The sequence below is a fragment of the Malurus melanocephalus genome, unplaced genomic scaffold (genome assembly GCF_030028575.1).
Source record: "Malurus melanocephalus ecotype Western Australia unplaced genomic scaffold, MMel_1.1 scaffold_147, whole genome shotgun sequence".
Classification (NCBI taxonomy): domain Eukaryota; kingdom Metazoa; phylum Chordata; class Aves; order Passeriformes; family Maluridae; genus Malurus; species Malurus melanocephalus.
This window is the reverse complement of record NW_026623379.1, coordinates 1,624,051-1,630,814: the sequence shown is the minus strand read 5'-3', so window position 1 is coordinate 1,630,814 and position 6,764 is coordinate 1,624,051. Positions and strand designations below refer to the sequence as shown.

General features: G+C 47.7%; 1 protein-coding gene across 2 annotated transcripts in view; it reads left to right on the top strand.

The window, feature by feature from the left end:
* The first annotated feature begins 327 nt into the window (after positions 1-327).
* CPT1A (carnitine palmitoyltransferase 1A) overlaps positions 328-6,764 on the top strand; it is a 35,582-nt gene continuing 29,145 nt past the window's right edge. Inside the window, exon 1 of one of the 2 annotated variants that reach the window (XM_057371505.1) lies at positions 328-413. The gene's annotated coding sequence lies outside the window, so the exon portion shown is untranslated. Of the gene's footprint in view, positions 414-933; positions 999-6,764 lie in introns of those variants that run through there. The other variant, XM_057371506.1, reaches the window with a different exon arrangement.

Sequence of the window (6,764 nt, the reverse complement as noted above, 5' to 3'; positions counted from 1 at the left end):
CACCCCCAAGCAAGCGCCCCACGCGCAATCCTCCTCCAAGGGAGGCGTTTCTCCCCGCCACGTTTACACCCTCGGATCCTCCCCTCTCAATCCCCTCAGCTTTCTCTCCCGCGGACGGTTGCGAGCCCACAAGGACCGCGTTTCCCGGTTCCTGTTGCAACACCGGGACACCCCTCCCTCCCTCCCCTCGTGGCCAGACTTCCACGCGGGTCCATAGTGCCTTCCTGCATCCCGGCTCCCCGCCGGCCGCCCAGGCCATCCCATCCCATCCCATCCCATCCCTCCCGCCCATCTGTGCTCCGCCTCCGCGGGGCGTGCAGGGGAGCGGCCGCCGTCCCATCGCTGCTTCCGAGCGGCCGCCGCGGCACACGGCCCGCCCGCCCGGCCCGCTCGCCGCCCGTCGGTGTCTGCAGGTGAGCGGCGAGGTCCGGGGTTCGGGCAGGGGCTGAGGGCGGCCGTGTGCCCGCCGTGTCCGGCCGATTGACCGCGGGCTGCCGCTCCCCTCCCCCTTCAGCCGGGACGCGCCGCCGGCCGCCTGCCTCGGGGCTGAGGAAGGGCAGCATCGCGCTCAGGCGGACCGGCTCGCTTGGTCCGGTTTTAGCCTAATTACTGCTTCCATGAGGTCGAGCACGAAGTTCCGTGGTGCCTGTGCGAGCGCCGGGCGTCGCTTCCTAAGCGGGGCTCGTCCTTGCGGGAGAAAAGGGTGGAAACGCAGGGAAGGGTGGTGGGCGCGGTGCTGGCGGAGTCTGGGAAAGGCGCGGTGTCCTTGGCATCGTGCTCRCGATTTGCCCCGGGTTGAGGGGTAGTGCCTGAGTGCTGCAGAAAAGGGAGGGGCTGGGGGCAGGGAGCGGTGTGACACAGGTACACCGGGAGATTCGCTGAATCTGTGCCGCCGTCGAAACAAAGGTGACACCGGTGACCCGCGACTTGGTGGGTCTGACTCGTAACCGGGAGGAGTTTCACGGCTGTGGAAGTGTTCACGCCGAGTGGCATCAGTGGTGGGTTTTTAAGTGCGGAAMCGAATTTATTGTGTGTGTATGTATGTGTGTGAGAGAGACTAATCTGTATGTCCGTGTGATTCCAGCCTGTAAAACCTATAAAAACCGCAGTCACTACAAACTGCTGGAACTRCAAACACAGGAAATGCAATGTCTTGTTCAAGGCGTGACAGGTTTACTGCATAAGAATGCTAATTAGACTTCTTGTAAAAGGTAGATCAAGATTCTTGCAGCATCACGGAATTCAATTTTCTCACCTCATATTCCCACAAGTTTGGTCTTTTGCTGTATTCTCTGGTTTAAAATGAAAACAGCCTAAAATATTACTTGGGCTGTAATTCAGTTATAATAGATCTGTACTAGTGTTGATGAATCGGTAACAGGAAACACCGTTTTTGGAAAGAGAAAAGTGCAAAGTAGGATCAAGACAAACGTCTCATTCTTCCTCTTAACCTGGCAGTTTGTCAGCACTTGGACAATCTTGGACAGTCTAGAGGAAATTACAGTACAGAAAACTACTCGTTTCCTTTTCACGTGAGTGTAGGGGAGTAGCACTGGAAATGAAGATCTGATGCCTTCGTTCTTCTTTCTTTATGTTTTCCGAGTGTCTGACGTGTTCAATTTCCAGTTCTGCTAACTCCTTTATGATTTTTTTCCTGACCATCAGGACTGGATGTTACTTAAAGCAAGTTTTATTGGCTTCTGTGGTGATTAGAAGGTTCTTTTCCTGTTGTGAGCATATAGCTATAAATTAATGMCTGGCAGTTTAGAGCAGCACAGGTGGTGCTGTGCGGATCTGCGTGAGCCCCGGAAATGTAACTTCACATGGTTACGCAGGTATCGGGCTCTGTCACAGCCCTGACTTCGTTTGCAGGGTAAATTGATCTGAGCGCTCTTTCCAATTATGGGGTATTTCAGCCCTGCTTGAAGAGGTTCTTTCAGGAAGCAATCATTATTCCTGGTCCAGGGAAACTGTAMCCTTGAATATCTGAGGCTTTTTTAGCGCTGGGAGCCGAGCTRGAAATGGAGCCGGGGGCGCACCCTTTTCCCCCCGCCCGCTGCGAGATGCGCTCGGCTCCTTTCCATCGCTTTTCTCCGGGAACTTTTGTTTGGCAGCGTGGAAAGGCCTGGAGCGGCCGGGGGCGCGCGGGGCGGGGCTGCGGCGGCGCGACCTTTCACCCACTTCTGGGGAGCGGTCACGTGAGCGCGCGCGGCCGGGGCGGGGCGACGGGAGCGCGCGGGGAGCGGGAGCGCGCGGGGAGCGGGAGCGCGCGGGGAGCGGGAGCGCGCGGGGAGCGGGAGCGCGCGGGGAGCGGGAGCGCGCCGGGAGCGGGAGCGCGCGGGGAGCGGGAGCGCGCCGGGAGCGGGAGCGCGCCGGGCGCGATCCGCGCCGGCAATCGGGGGAGCTTTGAGCCGCAGCCGCCAACCCCCCCCCCCCCCCGAAAAAAAACCCCACAAATAAAACCCCAGCAAGTCAACAAAACTCCCAAACTGTATTTTTTTTTTAACATTCCAAACCCATTGTCTTTGTGCTGCAGTATGCTGTATCATAGTCCTGAGCTCAGGATCCAAATGACTGAATCCTCTTTTTTCAAGTCTGGGTTACCTTTAATGTGAATGTCAATGTAAATGTTTTTGCAAATCTTTGGAACCGGTTCTTCTTTTAGCCTTATGCAGGCTGAGAGACCTTATTGAGGTCTTTCAGTCTKGTGCAGTAAATGGTCACTGAGCTACTGTGAGAGCAATTAACTCAGTTTGCTTTTGATCACCACACATTGTTGTCCATCTTCCAGGATCTCCTAAGTCCTAAAATGTGACATCTTTTATGTCTCCTGAAAGTCCTGCCATTCCAGAAACATTTGTTGTCATAGGRAAGATAATAATTCTTGTTTACTGCAAGAGCATGGAAGCTCATTAAGTTCAAAGGGAGAGAGAAGGGATGAACTTGTGTAATCTAAATGCTTGGGTATGTCTTTTATAGCAGCTAAAAAGGAATACTCAGKTCTAGAGCCTAGTTTTTATGGGATGGGGGAGGTTTCCACATGGTGTGATAACTGTGCAGTGTTTTAGCTTCTCTCTTACTCAGTAAGATTATTCTGGATTTCTGGAAGGTCAGAGGATGTAGCTTGYGGGGATGTGGACAATATAACATGCATTGCAATAGGGACTAGAATGATCTAAGAGGCCTAGGAACAATATAGTATGTTCTGTATAAAGAAAAAAAATCCCTAGAAATAATCCAACAGTTGTAAAAGTTTCTGTTTTGGTTTGGAGAGTGTTGATGGTTTGTGTTTGCTGGGGTTTTGGGAGGGGTTGTTTGTTTATTTGTTGAAGTACATTTTATAACCATCTTCTACAGGAGCATGCCATTGGGAAGAGAAGAGAGATCATATTATTCAGAAATGTAGGGATTAATATTCCTTAGGGTTGGCCTAGTAACTAATTAACAGGTTGTTTGCAAATTTCCTCTACTTTGCCTGTTTCCAGATCAGGTGWCTGACAACTTCCTGACTGTGGCTTTTCTCCTTGAAGTGCTGGTGAAAACAGTCTGTTGTCTAAACACCTCTCCAAGAAGTCTTGATGGCATCTGCCTTGAGTCTAATGGGAGTTTAAAGCCTRCAGACAAACACTTGGTTAGATGTCTTAAACTGAAAGCTGGGCTTAGCACTGCAGTCTGGCTCCTGAGATCACCTTGCTTGTTGCAGTAGCTGGCAGTCACTGCTTGAGCCTCAGAAATGACTGAGTGGGAGCACATGAACTTTCTGTCACTCCACAGTTCCTCACCATCAGAGTAAACAGTGTCATCCAGTGTAATGGAAAACAGTGTTTCAGAACTACTGTCTGTGACTATTTTCTCCRTTGGCGCCGGTTTTACTGAAATGGTTCCAATCTGATGCAGTCCCTCTGAGCAGCTGAAAGCTCTGTGTGAATCAAAGCTCAAGCTGCTTTTTCTTCACTTTCTGTTTGAGAGCTACAGCTCAGTGTTTGCCATTAGTGTTTGCCATGTCTGTTAGGAGTTAGGAGTTGGAATGGGTCTGAGTCTCGGTGTCCTAACTTACTCAGGATCCCAGCTGCAGTGAACCTCTGGGACACAAGTTTTGTGTGTGACAGATCTCAAGCCTGCTTTTAAGGAAGGCATCTGCTCGGGTGTGTTTGTTTCATTCATTGGCCTGTTTGTCATTCTCTTTCCATCCATATAGACCTGTTGCTCCAGTTCCACCTAGGAAGGGAATAAGAAAATTGGTCCAAGATTCCAAAGGAGATATCTGCAGAGGGTAATGAATGTATTCACCCACAGGTGATCTTGGAAAACTGCTGAGGTCAGGAGACACAAGCTCTCAGTGGGACAGCAAGTTACTGAAGACTTGTTAGCTGTTCYGATTTCAAACTCYCTTCTGTGGGTGCGGTTTGCTGTGGGTCCCAGTGCTGCTGTACTTGGGCAAATACATGTATTCAGTTCTCCACCTTGGCTTGAACTGCAGCATTTGTTCATCTTCTAGATGTGAGAAATCCTTAAAGGCATTTGCAATTCTGAGAGACCACACCTGTAAGGTGTAGGTGAGGGTGGGAAGGATTGGAGCCAATGATTGGCAATAACCAAATATKAGAACTTGTCCTAACTAAAGTGTTGTGAGAACACCTGCCAGGTTAACTTTGATTTCATCAGTACTGTGTTAATTGAACTTTTAAAGGAGAGTGACTCTTAGGTTTCTGTTTTATTTCTATGCCATGGTCATTAGGGTCACCTGAGGGGCCTTGAGTGACTTGAGTCCACATGGCTAATTTTTGCACAGACACGATTTGGCTTTATTCTTCTCATATTTCTCATAAAGATTTTGTGTCTGTAAAATATGATTAGTCATTGTAAGACAGCTTAATGGTAAGACCTGAGAGAAGCAAGTATCAGTGTTGTCCTATACTGAAGCATGATTAGACATTATTGAAGGTTAGTGGGCAAGGAAGCAATTTAGAAATAGAAATTCTCAAGCGAATAACTGCGTCTGGTTAATCTTTATAGTAAGTTCAGAAGTCAGCACCTTGTGGAATGTCACATGAGCTAAGTATAAACTCAATAAACAGCCCTTTTTGAGGCTTTGGTATCTTGACCCTTTTTGCATAAGAGCAGTATACAGGAAGGTGCCATTACCTGATAGAATATCCAAGAAATASATATGAGGGAGGCCACACAGTCTTTTTGTTCATATGCTTAAATGCTTGAGCTGCATATTTTATACTGGTTAYTGAAGATTTTATACAACAAGACCAGAATTTCTTTTGAAAGGTATAAAACACTAGTTAAATTTTCTGTTTGTTTAGATTTCTCTTAAATTGAATGCTTTTTCTATAGCTTTAGTTTTGATTTTGTTCAAGTATGCATCAAAAGAGCTCCATGTGCACACAAATAAAAGCATTTTTGGCATCTTTTTGGCATTCTCTGGTTAGCTGCCTTACTTAATYGATCCTCTTGCAGTAGGGCAGAATTTTGGCATTCATGTGAGTGACTGCCTCCCCACCACTGTCTGAGCCAAGAGTAGATGRGACCTCGAGTTACTGAGTCAGTGCTGGATGCTGCTGCACAGGGTATGCTTCAGTGTCTGAAATTATTGTATTTATAACTAACTTCATAAAAACCTCCATATACTTTACTGAAATCACATCGGTTTTATTATTGATAATACAGGTGTTTTTAAGGTGATAGGAGCATTCAACCTCTAGATAGGTGTATATACATGTAACACTGAATTCCAAGCTTATTTTCTTATTAGGAGCTTGCACAGTTTCCCACTGGATGTGTGTGAAATAGGTGGCACTCCAAGCCAGCTCCAGAAATCCACCTGTTCTCTTAAGACTGGCAGACTTTCACTGGACAAGGCAGTGGTGTTTAAAACACTAACACACAGTTAAAAACCCTGCATAATGGCACAGTGGTGCCTTTCAGCAAAGGCAAAGTTACTAGAATAACGTTGAAGAACTGAGATGAATAATTTTTAAAGAGCTCATGCTGCAAAGTCCACCTTCTTTTATYCCCCAAACTAATAGTACATTTTTGTCAGTTGCAGAAAACTCACTCTTTTTGAATATTTGACTGCTACTACCAATTTGAATTTCAAGGTATGCTGTTCATTTAAAGCAATTGAACCACCAAATTTCTTGTTCAGGCCTTAGTACTCTGTAAGTTTATTTTCTGCCGCAGATGTCTTATGAAAACTCCTACATTGGATATCTTAAAGCACCTCTGCAGGTTTGATGGTTCAAGCCCTTAATCCTTTTTCTGGCTCTTCACTGGACTCTCTCCAGCAGTTTCATTTCTCTCATTGAGGACCTGGACCTCAGCCTGGTGGCAGCAGTCCTCCTAATGCTCCCCAGGATTCTGTCAGAATCCTTCACAGCCTTTGCTGCAAGGGCACCTTCCTGGCTCCTGTGCAGCTTGCTGAGCTTTGCTTTCCAGTCTCTGGTGTTTGTTCAGGGGCTGCTCCTCCCCAYGTGCAGGACTTTGCACTTCTCCTTGCTGGACTTCCCAAGGTTTCAGCCTGCCTGCTGCTGCAGCCTGGCAAGGTCCATCTGGGGGGCAGTGCAAACCTTTGATTCATCAGCCACTGCTCCCAGTTGCAGTCTCTCTACTTGTAAATTCATCTGCTGCTTCAGTTTGGGTTTTTTGGGGTTTTTTTCCCCTCTGCCGGGTGGTTTTTTTGTTGGTTTTTTGGTGGTTTTTTAAATTTATTTCTTAAATTTTTGCATCCACTTCTGGGATGAGTGTATGGGTCC